This window comes from Molossus molossus, unplaced genomic scaffold, assembly GCF_014108415.1.
Source record: "Molossus molossus isolate mMolMol1 unplaced genomic scaffold, mMolMol1.p scaffold_m16_p_19, whole genome shotgun sequence".
Taxonomy (NCBI): Eukaryota; Metazoa; Chordata; class Mammalia; order Chiroptera; family Molossidae; genus Molossus; species Molossus molossus.
Window position 1 is genome coordinate 39,901,126 of NW_023425354.1, and position 23,137 is coordinate 39,924,262.

General features: G+C 37.2%; 1 protein-coding gene across 7 annotated transcripts in view; it reads left to right on the top strand.

The window, feature by feature from the left end:
• TAOK1 (TAO kinase 1) overlaps positions 1-23,137 on the top strand; it is a 149,805-nt gene that overhangs the window by 5,740 nt on the left and 120,928 nt on the right. Inside the window, exon 1 of one of the 7 annotated variants that reach the window (XM_036269937.1) lies at positions 17,632-17,667. The exons of the other annotated variants lie outside the window; for them this stretch is intronic. The gene's annotated coding sequence lies outside the window, so the exon portion shown is untranslated. Of the gene's footprint in view, positions 1-17,631; positions 17,668-23,137 lie in introns of those variants that run through there. 7 annotated transcript variants of the gene reach the window in all.

Here is a 23,137-nt window from a genome sequence, read left to right on the forward strand (position 1 = left end):
AATGGATACAGGGGATTTAATATTTAAGAATGAATTGCCCTCCATAATTTTGATTTGAAGTTGAATTTACACATTTGGAGTTTGACATTCATATTTGAAAGAAATGGTTAGAATTTCTATCCAAGGGTAGCTTATAAGCTTTTTGAACCTGTAATGGGCTATTATGTAGTTATACAAGTGATTTTTCTTTTTTCTGTTATGGATGGATATAAAGCCTATCCTAAAGAACAAACTTCCTTTCCTTTTGGTGCTTCATTTGTTTAAGGGTCATTTGGTATTACAGCCTGGAACTCTTTTCACCATCCTTGGTTTTGAAGGCATGCAAAGTACTCAGGCTTTCCTAATCATTCATTCATTCATTCGTTCATTTATTTATTTATTTTAAGGTATCCTTTGTAGGTGTGTCTTCACCTTGAAAGTGCTTTATAACCCTGGCCGGTTGTTCAGTAGTTAGAGCATCAGCCTGTGGTCCTGAGAGACCCAGGTTCGGTTCTTGCTAAGGGCACTTACCTCAGTTGCCGTTTGTCCCCGGTCCTGGTTGGGTCATGCGGGAGGCAGCCACTCGATGTGTCCCTTTCACATCGATGTTTCTCTCTCTCTCTCTCTCTCTCTCAATCTGAATAAAAATGGAAAAATGTCCTCGGGTAAGGTTTAAAAAAAAGTGCTTTATATTCCACCATATATTTCTTCAGCACACATTGAGTGATGATTATGTGCCAGTAATACACGGTCCCTGCCCTGGAGGAATTGTCTTTTCATTCTTTCCACCTCCCGAGTAGTTTTCTAAAACTAGATATTCATAGGGAAAACAAGGACCTTCCAGTGATTGTCAGTTCCTATGAGCCAGTGCTTTTCAGACTTTAGATTGTGACCCATTAGTGGCTTGTGAATTCAATTTAGTAGGTCATAGTAACAGTTGTTAAAAATGAAAAATAACGGGAAATATCATGGTTGCGGTGTGTAAGTAAAGCACTGCATGGGAAACATTTTTTTTTCTGTATTTTTATGTGTTCTGGGTACCCAGTTAAATTTTTTTGAAATTACTTTTTCAATTCATCTATTTTACTTCTGATTGCATGTCTTTGAAGAAGGACTATGGTTGTCTGTTTTTTTCTTTTTCTTTTAACAACCCCACTTATCAGTCTCTAGTTGCTAGTCTGTTTGGTAGTTATGTTGTACATGTTTATCTTTCCTAATAAGCTTGTAGTGTACTGAGGACTCTTCTCAAAGATCCTGGGCAAAGTATCAGCAGTTTTGGGTGTGATGACAACTTCTGAGGTTTTTATATTGGGGAACATGTGTTATCACATATGTAGTGCCACATTCTATGTGTGTGAGTACAGTTTCTGATGAATTGCAGCATTTATTTTTTAAAAAAGGAAACTATTTGAAACATATTAAGAACATTTAAAAAATTTTTATTTGGTAGATTTAATTTTAAAATGTTAATTGCAGTATATGTTTTAATAAGATTTATTATGTGCCTATTTAAATGTATTAAATAAATATATTAAGTATATAGTTGACCCTTGAATGACATGAAATTTAGGGGTGCTGACCTCTCCTGCATAGTGGAAAATTCACTTGTAACTTTTGACTCCCCTAAAACTTAAGTTGACCCTTGGTATACGCAGGGCATTGGTTCCAGGATCCCCTAAGGGTACCAAAATCCATGGATGCTCAAATCCCTATATAAAATGGTGTACAGTAGATCAGTGCATATAGTTGGCCTTCCACATCCGTGGACATTCCCAACCACAGATCAAAAACAGGAGAGGTATTTATTGAAAATTCATGTATGAACAAACCCTTGTAGTTTAAACCTGTGTTGTTCAAGGGTCAACTGTATTTTTAAAATTTTAGTGTGCAGCCTGGCTGGAGTGGCTCAGTAGATTGAGGACTGAGAGGCCCTGGTTTGATTTCCCGTCAGGGCACATGCCCTGGGGACCTGCAGGAGGCAGTTGACCAATGTTTCTCTCACATTGATATTTCTCTCTCTCTCCCTTCCTCTCTCTCTAAAAAAATCAATAAAAACATATTTATTTATTTTAAATCCTCACCCAAGGACATTCTTCCATCTTCCAACAAAGTGAGGGAGAGAGGGAGAGGGAAAGAAACATTAATGTGAGAAAGACACGTCGATTGATTGCCTCCTGCACAACCCCAACCAGGGCCAGGACCAAACCGCAACTGAGGTACATGACCTTGACCGGAATCGAACCCAAAACTCTTTGGTAGGTGGCCCACTCTGTAACTGCTGAGCCAAACTGGACAGGGCAATAAAAACATGTTTAGCCCTGGCCGGTTTGGCTCAGCGGTTAGAGTGTCGACCTGCAGTTCAGAGAGACCTGGGTTTGGTTCCTGCTAAGGGCGCGTTCGGTTGCAGTTTGTCCCCGGGCCTGGTTGGTGGTGCGGGTGGCAGCCACTCATGTGTCCCTTTCATGCTGATGTTTCTCTCTCTCTTTCCTCCACTCTCTCTTCCTCCCACTCTATCTGAACGAAAAACGGAAGAATGTCCTCGGGTGAGGATAAAATATATACACACACACATATTTAAAAAATAAAATAAAATTTCAGTGTGCAGTAGATGTGAGTCTCTAGTTTGTATTTTAGATTGATTTCCAATTCTCACTGAGACTGAGAAAGGTTTCAGAAAAAGTTGATGAATAGCGTTACTAAACAAGATCAAGGTTTTTATTTTTTATACTTGGAATATAGTGTTACTCAGAATTGGAAAAGCTTTGTCTCTTTGCCAAAAGCATACATGTTCTTGACTGTAAAGACTAAAATGACTGCCCTGGCCAGTTTGGCTCAGCGGTTAGAGCGTCGACCTGCGGTCCGGAGAGACCAGGGTTCGGTTCCAGCTAAGGGCACGTACCTCGGTTGCAGTTTGTCCCCGGCCCTGGTTGGTCGTGCGGGTGGCAGCCACTCGATGTGTCCCTTCACGTCGATGTTTCTCTCTCTCTCTCTCCCTTCCTCTCTCTCCCTCCCACTCTATCTGTACAAAAAATGGAAAAATATCCTCGGGTGAGGATAAAAAAAAAAAGAAGAAGACTAAAATGACTAATTAGCCTGTATTGTACTATATAAAGAAACTTTACTCTTCATTGTGGCACAAACTCTGTATGGCATGTATTAGAGTATTTAATATATAGTGTTTAAGTAATCTCATGCTGTGTAAATGGTATATGATGATAGTAATGTTTTATAGGGACCATCATATTACAGGAGTACAGTATTTGAATAGGTTTTGTTTCAAGGGTTCTGTGTTATAGTATTTAATATGTAGTTTTTAAGTAATCTCATGCTGTGTACATGGTTGATGATGACTGATATTTTATCAGAATCATCACATTATAGGAGTACTGTATTGCAGTTAGTTTGTTTCAAAAGGGTTCTGAGTCCCAGAGGGACAATATAATATGTCCCACTTTCAGATTCTTTACTTTGATATATATAATTGTTAGAGGTGATAGTTTTCTATTTAGAAAAGCACATATAATTTGAAAATAGAGTAATGGAAAGATCCTTTTATCTTCAGTTTAGGTATGAACAAAATATTTTTGTATGTTATGTATGAATGTTCAATTCAATAAGTAGTGCCATAAAACTTTAATCAAGAGCAAAAGGATTTTAAGAAGAAGATGTGAAAATTTGCTATTTTAGGAAAGAAATGTTCTATAGTAGAGGAACTTTATTGCTAGCAATAGAAAGTACAGTAAACCCTTGATTTTGCAGACCTCGATTTAATGTACTTTGGATTTAACAGACAAAATTTCTGGTCCGTGTGTCATATGTGAAAATTAACACCCTGTTAATTTTAGAACTCCTTTAACCAAGATTTGCTTATAATTAAATTAACAGGTTATTAACTGTTATTTTTAACAAATTTTAGCAAATAGGCATATGTTAGAAAAAATACTGTAGTAATTTTGTCAACATAAATAAATGTTACATTACTTACAACTATGTTTTATTTATTTTTTTAATCCCCACCTGAGGATATTTTTTCATTGATTTTTGTTTTAGATAGAGTAGAAGGGAGGGAGAGAGAGAGAGATAGAAACATTGATGTGAGAGAGACACATCCATCAGCAGGATGTGGACCCACAACTGAGGTACATGCCCTTGATCAGGAATCGACCCTGTGACTCTTTGGTTGGAGGGCCGACTCTAACTGCTGAGCCAAACCAGTCAGGCCTTTTATTTTATTTTTTTATTATTTTTTATCCTCACCCGAGGACATTTTTCCATTTTTTGTTCATATAGAGTGGGAGGGAGAGAGAGAGAGAGAAACATCTACGTGAAAGGGACACATCGAGTGGCTGCCTCCCGCATGACCAACCCGGGCGGGGGACAAACTGCAACTGAGGTACACACCCTTAGCGGGAACTGAACCCAGGTCTCTCCGGACCACAGGCTGACTAACTGCTGAGCCAAACCGGCCAGGGCTTATTTTATTTTTTAAATTTTCATACCTACAACTATAGTCTACATATTTAAATCCAAGAGTCAATGATTTTTGTAAAGTTTGGCAAATGATGAGCACATGATCACACCGAATCTGGCACGGTAATTGGTTCTACTCTTGCTTGGTGTGACTTTCTGCAGCAGTTTTAACTTGTGCCAGCCTACATGCACTAGGTCAAGCCCCAGATGTGTGTATTTGTTTACTCTCCATGACTGGTGAATACATGCATTTATTAGACCTATCCAGTATAAATATAAAATTACAGTAATACGTATAGAAAACTTTTCTGTGAAGTTAAACTTTTCATATACAGTTAATTTTAATTATATAAATGTGTCTACATGAGTAAAAATAAACTAATTTGTCAATTTTTTAACATAGGCATTCAGAAAACCTACTTTATTATATAATATACTTTTAGCTTCAGGGGACAGACACCCCCTTGCCCGAATTAGTTCATTATATTGAGGTTTTACTGTATAGAATATGGATATTTCTTTGTTTACATGACATTTTGATTGAACTCATTATACATATGTACAGATACTAATCTATAATAAGCCGGTTGGAGAGAACTACATTCAAGAATAGTGTGGTTTCAGAGAACAATTAAAGTATTGATATATAAATTTCGTTTTTGTAATACGTATTAGATAATTTAATTAATTTAGAAGAATAAGTTTCACAAGAGAGTTTATGCTGTAGTAAAGATGTAATACCAAAACCTGAAATAATGGAGTGTTACCAAATGATTTTTTTTCTTTTTCTGTTTGACTACATAAGAAGTAGATACTGGTTATTGTTTAATAATCAAATAAATGCTAAGGCTGATGACTTTTTGGTTTTGGTTTGTTTTCATTTAGTAGTTTTAGTATTAGAATTGAATTGGATTTTGTGCTTGTAAGGAGGACCAAATGTAATTTTTGGAAAAAATTTTAATCAAGAATGGAGTTACTTTGGAAGTTGTATGTTTTGTGAACTTTAAATGGGAATCAAATAAAGAACTTTTATTTATTTTTTATTTTTATTTATTTATTTTGTTAACCCTCACCTGAAGATATCTTTCCATTGGTTTTTATGATAGAGCGGAATGGAGGGAGGGGGGGAGGGAGGTATTCTTGTCTCTTATCATCTGAATTATTCTTATCTCTTGGGACCATGCTTGGTCTTTGGAAAATCAGAAGCTTTTGCCTTAAAAATCAGAAAGGCCTTGCCATGGACGGTTTTGCTCAGTGGTTAGAGTGTTGGCCTGCAGACCATAGAGTTCTGCATTCAATTGCAGCCAAGGGCATATACCTTGGTTGCGGTTTGTCCCCGGCCCTGGTTGGGGTTGTGTGGGTGGCAACCCATCAATGTCTCTCTCTCATCATTGATGTTTCTTTCTCTCTCCCCCTCCTTCCTGCTCTGAGAATAAATGGAAAAATATCCTGGGGTGATATAACATGAAAAGTAAGTTATCCTGACACATCTGTCTTCTACCCACTCCATACCCCTTCCTACTAGCAACCACATTTTTTGTGTATCCTTTTAAACATAGTTGGCATTAAATATTTCAGTGATGGATTAGACAAGGGGAGGATACCGGTACCTCTTAGTATGTATGTCTGCAGAAAGAACAATAAACATTTACAAGCACTTCATCCAAACTTTGAGAAGGTGAGACATGAAAAGTTTATCATTAGCAAATTAACTGTGGTGTACATGGCTATTTTGGGATATAAAACTGTTATTGGCCTTTTTTTTTTTTATCCTCACCCGAGGACATTTTTCCATTTTTTGTTCAGATACAGCAGGAGGGAGGGAGGGAGGGAGGGAGGGAGGGAGAGAGAGAGAGAGAGAGAGAGAGAGAGAAACATCAACGTGAAAGGGACACATCGAGTGGCTGCCACCCGCACCACCAACCTGGGCCGGGGACAAACTGCAACGGAGGTACATGCCCTTAGCGGAAACCGAACCCTGGTCTCCCTGGACCGCAGGCTGACGCTCTAACTGCTGAGCCAAACCGGCCAGGGTGGCATTTTTTATATTTAGTAATTTAGTATGTGCAAAAAAATGTTTAAAAATTTTTTCTAAGAGCTTAAATCTACTTGTGACTTTAGTCTCCCTGACTCTATTTTCTTTTTAATATATTAAGTGCCTAAAACATCAGTTTGTTTATTAGATAGATTTTCAGTGAACAGGACTTGGAGTTTAGAGTTAGACTCTCTCCCTGTTTACAAAGTACCATCTTAAGTGCTAGGGGAGAAAACATGTTTATGAAATTTAGAATTCACAAGGAGAATTAAATCATATGTGGTCCTTTATATCTTCTACTTCCTTATAATGTTTGACACTATCTCCCCTTCCTTCTTAAAAATTTTACTGGTTCTTCTGACTTCTCCTAACTGTGGATGTCTCAAAACACTTGATATTTTTTGTTTGTTTCTTTCTTGCTGAGGTACTTTTTCTGTACTTCTCTTTCCACTGCCTCTTGCAATCCCATCCTTTATGCCCAAAGGTCTACCTGAGATATCTTGTATTTCTTGGATTTCCATAGACAAATCGGGTTCAACACATCTAAAATAAAGTCATCCTTTTCATCTCCTTTTGCAAAAGGTTACTCTTATTTACTTACCTGTTTCATTGTTAATGTTTTTTAAGTCATATTTTCCAAGGTATAATTTACTTGCAGTAAAATTCATGCATTTTTAGTAGACAGATCAGTGGATGTAACCATCACCCTAATGAAGATATAGAACTTTTTTTTTTTTTTTTTTAATCCTCACCCGAGGACATTTTTTGTTCAGATAGAGCGGGAGGGAGAGAGAGGAAGAGAGAGAGAGAGAAACATCGATGTGAAGGGACACATCGAGTGGCTGCCACCCGCACGACCAACCAGGGCCGGGGACAAACTGCAACCGAGGTACGTGCCCTTAGCGGGAACCGAACCCGGGTCTCTCTGTACCGCAGGCCGACGCTCCAACCACTGAGCCAAACCGGCCAGGGCCTTTTTTTTTTTTTTTTAATTCGAACATTTTTATGTCCCCTGAAAATTCCCCAGGCCTCTTTGCAATCAGTCTTACCCCACTTTTCTTCCTAGTCAGCCACTGATATGATTTGTATTACTATGAATTCAATTTTCCTTTTCTAGAGTTTCATTTTGTGTTTAGCTTCTCTCTCTTTGTATAATATACATGATAGGTATCCATATTGTTGCATGTATCAGTAGTTCATTTTTTGTATTGCTTAGTGATATTCCAGTGTTTAGATATACCATAACTTATTTATTCATTCACTTATTATATTTGAATCATTTCTAGTTTTTGGCTAGTATGAGTAAAGCTGCTCTGCTATGAAGATTTGTGTACAAGCTTTGTATGAACATATATTTTTATTTCTGTTAATCTTTCTAAAGTCTTGCAAGCTAGAAACTTTTTTATTCTTTTAAAAAATCTCTTTCCTCACCTGTATTCATCCAGTAGATTATGAAGTCATGGAGTTTCTTCCTTTGAAATAGGTTCATCCTTTGCTCTCTTTACGTGGATATTTAACATTCTTGTGAGAAGCTACTTTTATTTTGTGAAACCTTATTTTAGGAGTAGGGGATGCAAGGGTGATTATGCACGTGGTGTCCTTGCTGAGTGAGGTTTATTGTCAGATGGGAATGCTGACTAAAATTGGTGAGAGGATGGTGCTGACAGTGAAGGTACAGGATGGGGAAAAGTGATGTTGCTGCTGGATGCACTGCATCCTCGTAGGTACCATTTAGTTTCTAATTTAGTTGGTAGGTTAAGATTGCCACTTTTGGTTTGTTTGGCTTTTTGTTTTGTTGTATATTCATGGGTATATATATGGTGTGGAATAGTGAAAAGCAGTTTATTGTTGATTTCTTATTGCTGTGTGACCTTGAGCAAATTACGTAACCTCTCTGGGTTTCAGTTTCATCATCTATGAAATAGGGATGATAACAATAATAATAATAATACCTGTGCTGTAGGGATGTTAAAGAGGATTAGATGTGCCTTGGCTGGTTTGGCTCAGCAGGTAGAGCGTCAGCCTTCGGACCAATGAAGCGTAGGTTTGATTCTGGCCAAGGGCACATACCTCGGTTGTGGTTCATCCCCAGCCCTGGTCAGAGTCATGTGGGAGCCACCCTGTTGATGTGTCCCTCTCATGTCGATGTTTCTCTTTCTCCCTTCCTCCCACTCTATCTGAAGATAAATGAAAAAATGTCCTCTGGTGAAGATTTAAAAAAAAAAAAAGAGGATTAGATGCATTATTATATGTACAGCTCTTAGAATAGTGCCTGGCATATTTGTACATATTGGTGTTATATAAGTGATAGCTACTATTATTACCTTAATTTTATTTGACTTATTTAAAAATATGTTTTTATTTTTTATTTTTTTGAGAGAGAGAGAGGAAGGGAGAGAGAGATAGAAACAACGATGTGAGAGAAAAACATCAGTTGGCTGCCTCCTACATGCCTCCTACTTGGGATCAATCCTGCAACCTGGGCACCTGTTGGGGAATTGAACCTGGACCATTTAGTCCATGGGATGAAGTTCAATCCACTGAGCCACACTGGCTGGGCTTATTACCTTAACTTTAAATTACTTAAAAGGCTATCTTTTCTTCTCTCATTTTAGTTTCTCTTACATATTGCTATAAGATTTATCTCTCAACACACCACTCTTCTGTTAGCTGTTCAAATTTACAAAGGTACAGTATCATCTGGCAACTATTTGTATCTTTTTATTTCAATTGTGGTAAAATATACAAACAGTAAAGTGCACAAAGGAAGATTAACAAATATATCTGCCACTCAGATTAAGCTATAGAAAGTTTCTAACATTCCAGAAGTTTCTCTCTTGTCCCTTCCTCCTCAATAACTATCCCTTCACATCTGTTCTGACTTCTCTGCTCTAGATTATTTTTGCAAATACATTTTTAAAATTGAGATATAATTGACATAATATATTAGTTTTAGGTGTACAACATAATAATTAGGTATTTGTATGGCAAAATTATCACAATAAGTGTAGTTAACACCTGTCACTATACATAGTTAAAAATTTTTTTCTTAGAACTTTTTTTTTTAATCCTCACCTAGTGACATTTTTTTTGCATTTATCTTCAGATAGAGCGGGAGAGAGAGAAACATTGATGTGAGAGAGACACATTGACTTGTTGCCATCCACATGGCCCTGCTTACTGGGGCCAGGGACAAACTGCAACCGAGGTACGTGCCCTTAATGATAACCAAACCTGGGTCTCTCTGGTCCATGGGCTGACGCTCTAACCTTTGAGCCAAACTGGCCAGGGCTTATATGAGAACCTTTAAGATCTACTCTCTTAGCAACTTTTGAATGTGCTATATACATTATTAACTAGAGTCACTAGGCTGTACATTGCATCCTATGATATTTATTTTATAATTGGAAGTTTGTACCTTTTGACCTTCACCCATTCCCCCCATCCCCTAACTCCTGCCTCTGGTAATCACTAATCTGTTTTCTGTATCTATGACATGGGCTTGTTTGTTTTTTTTAGATTCTGCATATAAGTGAAATCAGACAGTTTATTAAAAAATTTATTTTCCATCATCATTTATCCCCCATACCCTCTCCCACCTCCTCTCCCCCCCTCCCCACTGCAGTGTTGTCCCTGTCCATGAGTTCTTTCTCACTCTCTTTTTAAAATGTTTTTATTGTTTTTTTGTTGTTTTTTTAATCCTTACCTGAGAACATTTTTGCATTTATCCTCAGACAGAGCAGGAGGGAGAGAGGGAGGAAGAGAGAGAGAGAAACATCGACTTGAGAAAGACACATTGACTGGCCACCACCCACACAACCTAAATGGGGGCCAGGGACAAACTGCAACCAAGGTACATGCCCCTAGTGGGAACTGAACCCCCAGCCTCTCTGGTCCACGGGCTGACGCTCCGACCACTGAGCCAAACTGGCCAGGGCTTTTATTGATTTTTTAGAGAAAGAGGAAGAGAGAGAGAGAAAAACATCAAGGAGAGAGAGAAACATCAATAGGCTTCCTCTTGCATGCCCCCTACTGGGGATTGAGGCCACAACCCAGGCATGTGCACCAAGAGGTCACTGGTTCGATTTCTGGTCAGGACACATGCTCAGGTTGTGGGCCCAATCCCCAGTGGCGAGCATGCAGGAGGTGGCCAGTCGATGTTCTCTCTCATTAATGTTTCTATCTCTTTCTCCCTGTCCATTCCTCTCTCTCTAAAATCAATAAAGGAAAAAAAAAATTAACAAAAGAAGTACTGTCTAGCTAACCACAACGTTTGATATATCATGTTTTCACATTTTTATTTATTTTTTAATTCTTTCTCTTTTATTTTTTAGTTAGTCCTCACCTGAAGATATTTTTTCATTGATTTTCAGATAGAGAAGAAGGGGGGGGGGGGATGGGAAACATCAATGTGAGAGGAGAGACACATTGATTGCTTGCCTCCTGTACAACCCTGAGCAAGGAAGGGGATTAAACCTGCAACCCAGGTACATGCCCTTGACCAGGAATTGAACCCATGACCCTCGGTCCGCAGGCTGATGCTCTAACTGCTGAGCCAAACCAGCCAGGGCCATGTTTTCACATTTAATTAATTCAAATTATTTTCTAATTTTCTTGTGTCCTCTTCTTTGACCAACTGTATGTTATTTAGAAATGTGTTGTTCAATTCCCAATTTCCAAGTGTTTAGGAAGGTTCCTGATTTAATTTCTAATACAATTCTGTGATCAGGGCACACACTGTGCTTTATGTATTTAATTCTTTTATATTTATTGAGACCTGTTTTATGGTCTGTTTTTTTTTTTTTTTTTTCATTAATACTCACCCAAGGATATTTTTCCATTGATTTTTTTTTTTTCTTATATAGAGTGGAAGGGAGGGAGAGAGAGAGAGAGAAACATCAATGTGAGAGAGACATGTCAATTGGTTGCCTCCCTCACGACCCCAAACTGGGCCAGGAATTGAACCTGCAACCCAGGCATGCGCCCTTGATGGGGAATGGAACCTGAAACCTTTCAGTCTGCAGGCTGATGCTCTAAGAGCTGAGCCAAACTGGCCAGGGCTTATGGTCTGTTTTGGTTAATGTTACATGAGTGCTTGAGAAGAATGCATTCTGCATATGTTGGATGGAATGCTTTATAAATGTGAATTAGATCAAGTTATTTTGAGTGTTTAAGTTTCTTTATGCCTGTTGGTTTTCTTTTCTCTTGGTTATAGAGAGGAATGTTGAAATGTAAACTATAATTATTCATTTGTTTATTTTTTCTTTTCAGTTTTGCTTCATGTTTTTTTAAGCTTTGTAATTAGGTGAATGCTCATTTAGGATTGTCATGTATTCTTGATGAATTGTTCTTTTCTCATTGTTAAACATCCTTTTTTATCTTTGGTAATATTCCTTTTTCTGAACTGTTCTTTGATAATATAGCTGCTCCAGCATTCATTAAACATTAAAAAATATGTTTTTTTCTTTATTGATTTTTAGAGAGAGAGGAAGGGAGAGGGAGAGGGAGAGAGAGAAACATTGATCAAAGAGAACACCGATTGGCTGCCTCCTGCATGCCCCCCACTGGGGATCGGGCCCACAACCTGGGTATGTGCCCTGACCTGGAATCTGCAACCTCTTGGTTCAGGGGTCGATGCTCAACCACTGAGACACACTGACTAGGCTCACCTTAATTTATTTTATCTTATTTTTTGGTATGTGCTCCTATTGGGAACCGAACCTGGGACTCTCTGGTCCGCAGGCCAAAGCTCCAAACGCTGAGCCAAACCAGCCAGGGCTCACTTTTATTTTATTTATTTATTTTTAATTATTTTTTTTATCCTCACTCGAGGACATTTTTCCATTTTTTGTTCGGATAGAGTGGGAGGGAGAGAGAGGAAGAGAGAGAGAGAGAGAGAGAGAAACATCGATGTGAAAGGGACACATCGAGTGGCTGCCTCCCACATGACCCAACCAGGGCTGGGGACAAACTGCAACTGAAGCATGTGCCCTTAGCGGGAACTGAACCCAGGTCTCTCTGGACCACGGGCCGACGCTCTAACCGCTGAGCCAATCCGGCCAGGGCTCACTTTTATTTTTAATGTATAATTTTACCCTATATAATATACTAGGTTGACTCTTTGTGTGTGTGTGTGTGTGTGTGTGTGTGTGTGTTTAATTAATTAATTAATTTATTTATTTTTGTTACAGATGTTTCTCTTTTTCCCCCCATTGATTCACCCCCTCCCTCCGCCCTGCCCCCAGCTTTGTTGTCCGTGTCCATTGTTCATGCATACATGCATATAAGTTCTGTGGTTCATCTCTCCCCCATCACTCCCTTTTCTGGGGATTGTCAGTCTGTACCCCACTTCCATGTTTGTGGGACTACCCCATTCTGCAGACTGTTATGTTCATTATATTCTACAAATAAATGAGATCATATGATATTTGTCTTTCTCTGCTTGGCTTGTTTCACTTAGGATAATACTTTCCAGGTCCCTCCATGTCATCTCAAAGGATAAGAGATCTTTCTTTCTTACAGCTGCGTAGTGCTCCATTGTGTGTATGTACCACTGCTTTTTTATCCATTCGTCTGCTGATGGACACTTGGGCTGTTTCCAGATCTTAGCTGTTGTAAATAGTGCTGCTACAAACATGGGGGTTACATATATTCTTTCTGATTGGTGTTTCAGGCTTCTTAGGGTATAGTCCTAGAAGTGGGATCACTGGGTCAAATGGAAGTTCAATTTTTAATTGTTTGAGGTAACACCGTATTGTTTTCCATAGTGGCTGCACCAGTCTGCATTCCCACCAGCAGTGTACTAGAGTCCCCTTTTCTCCACACCCTTGCCAACACTTATTGTTTGATGATTTGTTGATGGCGGTCATTCTGACAGGTGTGAGGTGATATCTCATTGTTGTTTAGATTGACTCTTTAAAATTTTAGTATTTGAATGATGTCATTCCAGTGTTTTGACTTGCATAGTTTTAGATGAGAAATCTGTAGTCATTCTTATCTTTGTTCCTCTGTAGGAAAAGCTTTTTTTCTTTGACTACTCTTAAGACTTTCTTTTTATCATTGTTTTTTCAGTAAGTTGATTATACTGTGTCTTCATCTTGATTTGAAGTTATCCTGATGGTGCTTATTGACCTTCTTAAAGCTATGGGCTTGTAGTTTCCATCAAAATTAAGCAATTTTGGTTATTATTCTAATAATATTTTTAGTTTACCCTTTAATGTGGTACTCCAATTACAGTGTAGTATGTTAGACCTTTGAATATTGTCCCATAGTAACTGAGATCCTATATGTTTTCTATTTTTCTGCTGTGGTATTATTTGGTTCTTATTTTCATGTCTCCCTATTAATGATCTTTTAAAAATTTATGGACAATTTCTTCTGCAGTGGCATATGTACTGTTTACTAGTTCCATCTATTACATATATTATTTCTTTTTTATTTAAACATCAATTGGCTGCCTCCTGCACATCCCTCACTGGGGATCAAGCGAAACCCAGGCATGTGCCCTGACCAGGAATTGAACTGGTGACCTTTTGGTGCATGGGATGATGCTCATCCAACTGAGTCACACTGGCCAAAGCTACCTTTTTTATTTCTGATTTTTTTTTTCATCTTTTGAAGTTCAGTTTTGTTCTTTTTTTCTCTCTTAATTAAGCATATATTCTTATGTAAATGTTGAAGATATTTATAATAACGTAATGCCTTTTTCCTTCTCATTTCTCTTTCATTATAAGGTCTGTTTATGTTGATCAATCTTTCTGCTGGTTATGGCTAATATTTCCTATTTTTTGGTATGTCTTTTAATTTTTGATTAACTATAATATGTTTCAGTTTTACTTTTTGTATGCTGAATTTTTTTTTTCTATCTTTAAAGAATGTTATACTTCATTTTGATTGGCAGTTACTTGTGGATAAGCTTGATACTTTTATGGCTGTTTATAAGCTTTGTTAAGGTGAATTTAGAGAAGTCTTTATGCTAGGGCTCATTTAGCCCTACTGTTAAGGTTATGACTCTTTTGGGGTCTATAGTGAATGTTCCAAGTCTTCAACGAGGACTTTCCACTGTGGTTGAGTTGGAACTCAGACATCTCCCAGCCTTGTGTGACATCTGGGAAGTCAGCCTCCTAACAGTTGTTCTTTGCCTGTCTTTGTGGAGTTTCACTCTATGTGCAACTTAGTGTTTAGTCCGATACTGAAAGCATCATCTAAGCAATTCTAGAAATCTTTCCCTAAAAAGCCTGCTTTCTCTATTTCTGTTGCTTGCCCTAACTAAATTTTTATCTCTGTCTTTTCAGTTCAGAGAGACTGCTATGGAATCCCTTTCAGCATTCTGGAAAGTGTTTTTACGTAGAAAGCCAGTAACCATAAAATTTACCTTCTTTGTTTCACTCCTTTCAGAGCTTTCAGTCAAGTGTTGTCTCTTGTCTAGTGTCTGGAAATGAATTTTATATTTTTCCAGTTGTTTGTGACAGGAAGGTAAATCCTATCCCAGTTATTCTATTATTGCTCAGAAGCAGTTGATCCCAAATTTGCATACACCAAGTTTAAAACCAAATTGGTTTAAATTTTGTCATTGTATTATTGCCAATATTGCAACATCATTGTAATTTTTATTATTTATTTATAAAAAATTTTCTTTATTGATTTTAGAGAGAGAGGAAAGCAGAGGAAGAGAGAGATAGAAACATTGATGAGAGAGAACATCAATTGGCCGCCTCCTGCATGACCCCCACTGGGGATTTGGCCCACAACCTGGGCTTGTGCCCTGACCAGGAATCGAACCAGCTACCTCTTGGTGCATGGAACGATGTTCAACCAACTAAGCCCCATTGGCCAAGGCTATTACAATATTATTGACTATATTCCCTGGGTTATGGTGACATCATGATTGATTGGCTATGACAGCACATACGTGACTCATTTCTACTCCCTTTTTGGAAGAGTTTGTGGAATCAGTGGAGAAATGAAACCTGTGGAGAAATAAGTGAATGGAAAATTTGTAATAGAACAGATACAATATCCTATTGGGTTAGTGGAATTGGTAAGAATTTATATACAGTGAAACAAATGAAATAGATTTGGAAGGGTGGATAAAATTTATAGGCAGAGATGGTGTTTGGTGGATAGCATTTCAAGTGAAGAGAATAGCACTAATATAAATATATGTAATGCCACTGGTGAAAAATAACTTTAGAAATGTAGATTTGACCCAAATAAGGGAGAACTCAGAACAGTCAACCTGGAGAAGTTTGTAATAGTGGGAAGTTGTGGGCCATTTAAAGTTTTTGAGCAGGAGGATTGAATGATTCTTTTTTTTTTTTATCCTCACCCGAGGACATTTTTTCATTTTTTGTACAGACAGAGTGGGAGAGAGAGAGAGGAAGAGAGAGGGAGGGAAACATCGATGTGAAAGGGACACATCGAGTGGCTGCCACCCGCACGACCAACCAGGGCCGGGGACAAACTGCAACCGAGGCACATGCCCTTAGCGGGAACCGAACCCGGGTCTCTCCGGACCGCAGGCAGACGCTCTAACCGCTGAGCCAAACCGGCCAGGGCAGGATTGAATGATTCTTTAAAGAACTTATATGAGTCAGGTGCCGTATCCATTAGGGTCTTTGTTTACAAGCAGAGAAGTGACACTATCCTAAGGAGAAAAGAAACTTATTATAAGGCTATTAAATTGTTCAGAGACTCAAAGGTAAGGCTGGAGAGCCAGTCTAGGGCAGTTCCTGGGGTCTTGATATCAGGAATGAATGAATACAAGCTAATCAGGATGCCATCAGAATGAATGCATGCCACCCCAGATGTGTGTCATTTACTCAAGATTCAGAATTCCTGAAAACAGAGTGTCATTTTTTAGCTTGGTTCATGTCCATTTGTCTATGATGGGAGAACTAGGCAGCTTTTATAGATAGTCCTGGCTAGGCAGAGGAAATGTAATTTCCCAAAAGGAAATACAGTACCATTACTAAAAAGTGGGAATAGATGCTGAGAGTTTAGCAAGCAACTAGAGGGGTACATTGTAATGGATTAAAGGAGAAAGACTAAAGATAGGAATGCTTGCTTTAGAGGGTTTTTTTGCTCTAGAACAGACAAGAGGTAACGGAGACCTGAGCAAAAGGTAGTGGCTGTGTGATACGCAGTATAAGGGTGTTGATGTGGAAAACACCATGGAGGTAGAATCTGTCCAAATTTAGTAACAACTACTACTTACTCTTCCAAATGGAGGTAGAATCTGTCCAAATTTAGTAACAACTACTACTTACTCTTCCAAATACACATGACTGTAAATTGCCTAGGTGACTGGGAGAAAGTTGAAGTATAGTAGAAACCTGGCCCTGTTACCTACTAGCTGTGTTATGGTGAGAAATTGCTTAACTTCTCTGAGCCTCAAATATAATTTGAGTTGATAATTATTTTTAAAAGGTATGAGAATTAAATAAAATAAACGAAATGCGTGCAATTTAACAAGAATTTAATGAGTGTTAATTATCTTCGTTATTAAACAGAAAAACGGAAGATTTCTTTGTATTGTTTTTGGTTAGGAGGTGCTGTATTTTGTTACTTCTGAATACTTGGTACTAGACCTTAATGCCTTTATGTTTGGGGCTTTTAAGAAAACAGAAGAAAAGTGTTTTAGATTAGAAATTAATTTTAGATTTAGAATTTTATTTTCAGAATAAGCAAGGAAATTTTGTAATTTTTTATTGTTTTTACTTATAAATTTTTTTCAATTTTTATTAATTTATTTTTGTTATTGATGTTTCTCCTTTTTTAGATTTAGAATTTTAAAAATAAGCCTTTTATTTTAATTTTATAATTTTAGACTTACAGAAAAACTATAATGATAGTACAGAGTTTTCTCATATAAAGAAAGTACAGAGACTTTTCATATACCTTATATCCAGCTTCCTCTAATGTTAACATTTTAAATAACTATGGTATATTTGTCAAAACTGGGACACGATACTATCAACTAAATTACTGACTCTATTCAGATTTACCCAGATTTCTCACTGATGTCCTTTTTTCTGTTCTGGAATCCATTCAGGATACTTCATTGCATTTAGTAAATTTAGATTTTTAATTCCAATTATTATATTATTAATTGTAACCTTAGGCAAACCACTCAACCCTTCAGGCCCTCATCCATAACATGGGTGACTTAAAGGATATCCAAGGTACCTTTTATCTCTAATTATTTGAGTCTGTTATATCTTTTAAACAATGTGCTCTTTTTTATTTTGAAGAAAATAAATGTAAGATCTAATCAATACAACAGATTTTGTAGACAGTAAAATAATTCAGTTTTTATCTTGTATGTTTACTTCAGTATTAAAGGAAAACCACTTTGAAATTTGGAGAAACTCACAAGAGCTTATCTTTCATTTGAACAAAAATGACAGAAAGGCGGGGTTTGTGTTATAACTCATTCTCTAAATATTATTTTAAAAGTTTTGTATTCAGTTGTGTGATGAATGGAAGGAAAGCCATAAACCATGTGTATTGCTAAACTGGGGTGTCTGCCTTTTCTTTTGAGACTACTAGGGAGGGCACAAAGCTTAGAAATGTAACTTAAAAGTGGATCTTCATATAGTGGAATTTATAATGGGGATAATTGAGAGCAGATTATGTGTTAAATAATCCAAAGTAATTCATATTTTGTTTGTTATTAGTTCTTAGTTTTGGGTATGATTTGGCATAGGCTAACTTGATTATATTTTAAATTGTTGCCTCTTTCACTTCAGAGCTAGGTCTGTGTTAGGGAGAATGTCATATTAGAAATAATTTTAAGACAGCTGTATTTTATCTCTCAGATTTTCTATTCAGAAATTATTATTATATTTTTTAAATTCTCACTCGAGGATATTTTTCCATTTATCTTCAGATAGAGTGGGAAGGAGGAAGGGAGGGAGGGAGAGAGAGAGGGAGGGAGGGAGAGAGGCAGGGAGAGAGAGACGGACACATCAATGTGAGAGAGACAAATCAACTGGTTGCTTCCCTCACGACCCCGACCAGGGCCGGGAACAAACCGTACACTTGGTACATGCACTTGACCAGAATCAAACTCGAGACTCAGTCCATAGGCTGACACTCTAACCTCTGAGCCAGACTGGCCGGGGCCCTATTTAGAAATTATTGAACAAAACCTGCCAGTAGTGTTGGCTAATAATCAACTTTGATTCAATAGTAGATTCAATTAAATAGCTTTGTTACTTTTTTTTTTTGGTATGTGCCCTTAGCAGGAACCGAACCCGGGACTCTGTGGTCTGCAGGCCAACGCTCCAACTGCTGAACCATACTGGCCAGGGCAGCTTTGTTACTTTTAAGGACATAGATGTATAATATTTGACCATTATGTTACTCATTTTCTTAAATTTATATTTAGTAATTGTATTAGCTTTCATTATTCTAATCCAGCAACTCTCAGCCTTTGGCTTACCAAAAAATGCTTATTAAAATAAATTGCATGCTTCCAGAAATTCATAATTTAGGTTTGATGTGGGGTCCAGGCGTATGCATTTTAAAAACACACTGGGCAGTTCTCATGTAGGTGCTGTGGACCACACTTGGACAAAATATTAAAGTGTACCAAAATTTGCCCTGGCTGGTTTGGAGCGTCGGCCCGTGGACTGAAGGGTCACAGGTTCGATTACCAATCAAGGGCACATAACTGGGTTGCAGGTTCGATACGCACCCTGGTTGGGGTAGTGTAGGAGTCATCCAATGGATGTGTCTCTCTCACATCGATGTTTCTTTCTCTCTCCCTTCCACTCCATCCAAAAAAAATCAATGGAAAACTATTCTTGGGTGAGGATTAAAAAAAATAAAATAAAATAATAAAAAAATAATAATAATAAAATAAAGTGTATCAAAATATTATATTTTCACTATTCCTGCTTATTAAAAACCATATTTTTCATTGTTCACCTGTGTAATTTCTATATTCACCTTGACATTTCTGGAATGCTTACTGTCTACAAGAGACATTGTGTTAAGTACATCAGATTCAAAGACAAATAAAAATAAGATAGCCTCTGCCTTTAAGGAACTTTACTTAATGGTAGAGTGAGATAGATATGTAAACAAGTAATTTAGTACAGTGAGATGTAAGTGCTGATTGAGTGTAAGCAAATCTTATAGAAGCATCTCTCTCTCACACACACACACAATTAATTGTGCCTGGAAGAAGAATTGGATTGGGGAAAGTTTCCAACTGGAGATGATAACCAGAAATTGAAGAAAGGAGAGTAGGTTGGCATGAAGTGCTTCCTGGTTATGTTCTATGTTTTGTACATTTCATTTAACCCTCACAAAATCCCCATGACAGGTATTATCATTTCCCCTACCTTAGAGATGGGAAAGCTGAGGTCAGAGAGATTAAGTTACTTGCCCAACAAGTTAATTGCCAACAGCTAGTATGTTGGCAGATCCAGTTAGGGGACTTAGATAATATGATTCCAGGACCTGTGTTCTTAATTACTGTGTGTTCAAGACTGTAGAAAGAGGAGCATAGTATTAAACTTGAGAGGCCTATGTCTTCAGAGCACAGGAATTTGGAAGGAAATGAGTCTAACAAGGTGAGTAGGGTCAGACCATGAAATTCCTTGAGCATTATGTTAAGGGTTTTTGTTTCAGCTAAAGTACAGTGTTAAGGCATTGAACACTTAAATAGAGGGGATGACATAATTGGATTTGCATTTTGAAAGTTCAATCTGGTTATAGTAGACCAAATGGGTTGGAGTGGGGCCAAGAGTGGATGCATTGGCACCCTTTTGAAGGCTGTTATAGTAAGTAGCCTGCGTGAGATAAGTAGCCTGGATTGACTAAAGAGCTGATTGTGCATATGAAGGAAAGTAGGACAGTTTGAGAAAGATTTAGGACAAATCTATAAGACATGATGATTGATTGGGTTATGAATAAAGGAAAGGGAGGTAAAAAAATAATTGTTAGGTTCTGAATTGGTGAAGTGGATACACTTTATTTTACATAGGATACACAGAAAGATTAGTTTGAATGACTAGATAATGTTAGAAGTGCCTTTAAGATATTCAATAAGCTATGTCAAATACATAATTTTATAGTACCTTTGAACTTTCTATGTAGTAAAAAAAAATGGGCTGTCTATTCTTTTGTCTCTCTTAACATAGCTGACTAGTACTTTTCCAGGGCTTTATCACAGTTGTTATCTCTTGATTTACTGGTAATAAAAAATAATGTAAATAGACTTTGACTCTTAGTTATTATTGCTAATAAGAGAGCGTGAAAAGATTCTTCAATCTAGAAAGCAACTAAGGTAAGTATGTCAGGACAGTTCTCCTTTGGAGAATGGCAGAACTGAGAATGAATATACTCTGGGGAAAAGACTAGTTTAAAAAAGGGCTAATCTAAATATAAAGTAACAATTTAAAAGCAATCTCTCTTGAATACGCAAGTTAAATGTTTTTTTTTTCTTTTGGTAATAAAGTAAATATTCTTGACTTACCTAAACTACAATATCCAAGTTACTGTATATCTACAATTGGAATAGTTATACCAGAAGGAAAATATTTTTCTTTATTTCCTCATCATATTAATTTGAGACTGCAGTGATAAATCACAGTATTACTTTATACATTTGGACATATTGAGTATTTTAACTATTCTCTTTAAATGTTCTTGAAAAAAAAAGGATATGTGACTAATATTTCTTGAATAAGTAAACTATTATAAGGTTATTAGATTTTGATTATTGAGCTTAGATCAGTAGATTCTTTTCTCAGAAAATATGTTGCCACTCTTGAAAGTATTTTGATACTGAACTAACGAGACTAAGCTTTTTTTTTTTATCCTCACCCGAGGACATTTTTCCATTTTTTGTTCGGATGGGGGGGGGGGGGGAGAAACCGATGTGAAAGGGACACATTGAGTGGTTGCCACCCACACGACCCAACCAGGGCCAGGGACAGACTGCAACTGAAGTACGTGCCCTTAACAGGAACCGAACCTGGGTCTCTCTGAACCAAAGGTTGATGCTCTAACCGCTGAGCCAAACTGGCCAGGGCACAAGACCAAGTTTTTGACTCGGATTTTATAACTTCTAGGTATTGTAATATTGATATTTGTGTTACTGATATTATAAAGTTTCCTAGAAAAAGTTGTAGAAGTAAATCATGTATAGATATAGAGCATTTGTAAGATAAAAATCATTCCTGATTTTGCCTCCTGGAGATATCATTGTTTTGATTTATTTCCTTTACTGTTGCTTCTCTGTATGTGTAGTATAGGCAGTATATAGTGTAATAGTTAAAAGTGGGAATTATGGAATTAAACCCCCTGGGTTCAGATTTTTGTTCCACTTTTTATTAGCTGTTAGATTTTAGCAAATCACTGGATTCCTCTGAATCTTGAATTTTATATCTGTAACATGGGGATAATAAAAGTAAGCATTACTGTTTGCTGTGTGCTAAGCACTTTGCTGAGTTTATTAAGTGTAAAATCTTAATTCTTATTAAATATCTACTTAAGAGCTACTTAGTAGTACCTTTAAGAAGGTAAATTAAATAATGGTTGTAGTAGTATACTTAGTACTTAGGACACAATAATAAATGTTACATATTTTTTAAAATTTGCATTCATAAAATATATTAAACTTTTATTGCAGCCACATTCACATACCATTAATATTCTTTGAAAGTAAAAATTTAAAAATGGCTTTATAATGAACTATAGAAATGATCCCTGAAAGCTTTATAGAAATTCATCAAATTGATTCATTAGTATCTAGTGATAGACCTTTAGATTATTTCTAATTGTTTTGCTCTTATAAATAATATTGTTATGCACATATTATGGTTAAAAAAATTCCTAGAGGTAGAATGGAGTCAAAAGGCAGAATATTTTTAAAGTTTTTAATACCTAGTCCTGCATTGCTTTCTAGAAATGTGAATCAGTGTACATTCTTATTTCTCATATATTCTTACATATGTATGAGAATGTACCTTTGAGAGCCCTGGATGTTGCCATTAAAAAGAAAGAAATCCTTGGAATTAAAAAAATTTTTTTTTGCCCTGGCCGGTTTGGCTCAGCAGTTAGAGCGACAGCCTGCGGTCCAGAGACCCAGGTTCGGTTCCCACTGGGGGCGCATGCCTCGGTTGCGGTTTGTCCCTGGCCCTGGTTGGTCGTGTGGGTGGCAGCCACTCGATGTGTCCCTTTCACATCAGTGTTTCTCTCTCTCCCCCTCCCACTCTATCTGAACAAAAATTGGAAAAAAATGTCCTCGGGTGAGGATAAAAAAAAATTTTTTTTTAAATTTGTACCCACGGATATTTTCCCTTTTATCTTTAGAAAGCGTGGGAAGGAGGGAGAGAGGGAGAGAAATATTGATGTAAGAGGGTCACATTGATGCTGACCAGGACCAGGGATGAACCGCAACTGGGGCCTTTGACTGGAATTGAACCCATGATTCATTGGTTTGCAGGCTGATGCTTTAACCACTGAGCCAAACCGGCCAGGGCAATTTTTAATTTTTAAAAAAATTACTTGTTTTCATGAATGTTTTTATTGGTGTGGTTTTATTGGTGTAGACTGAGCTTACTTGGTCCATTCCTTCTTCTGAGAACTGCCTATTGATGCTAATTTCTTATTTATTTGTTTGACTTCTTTATTGAC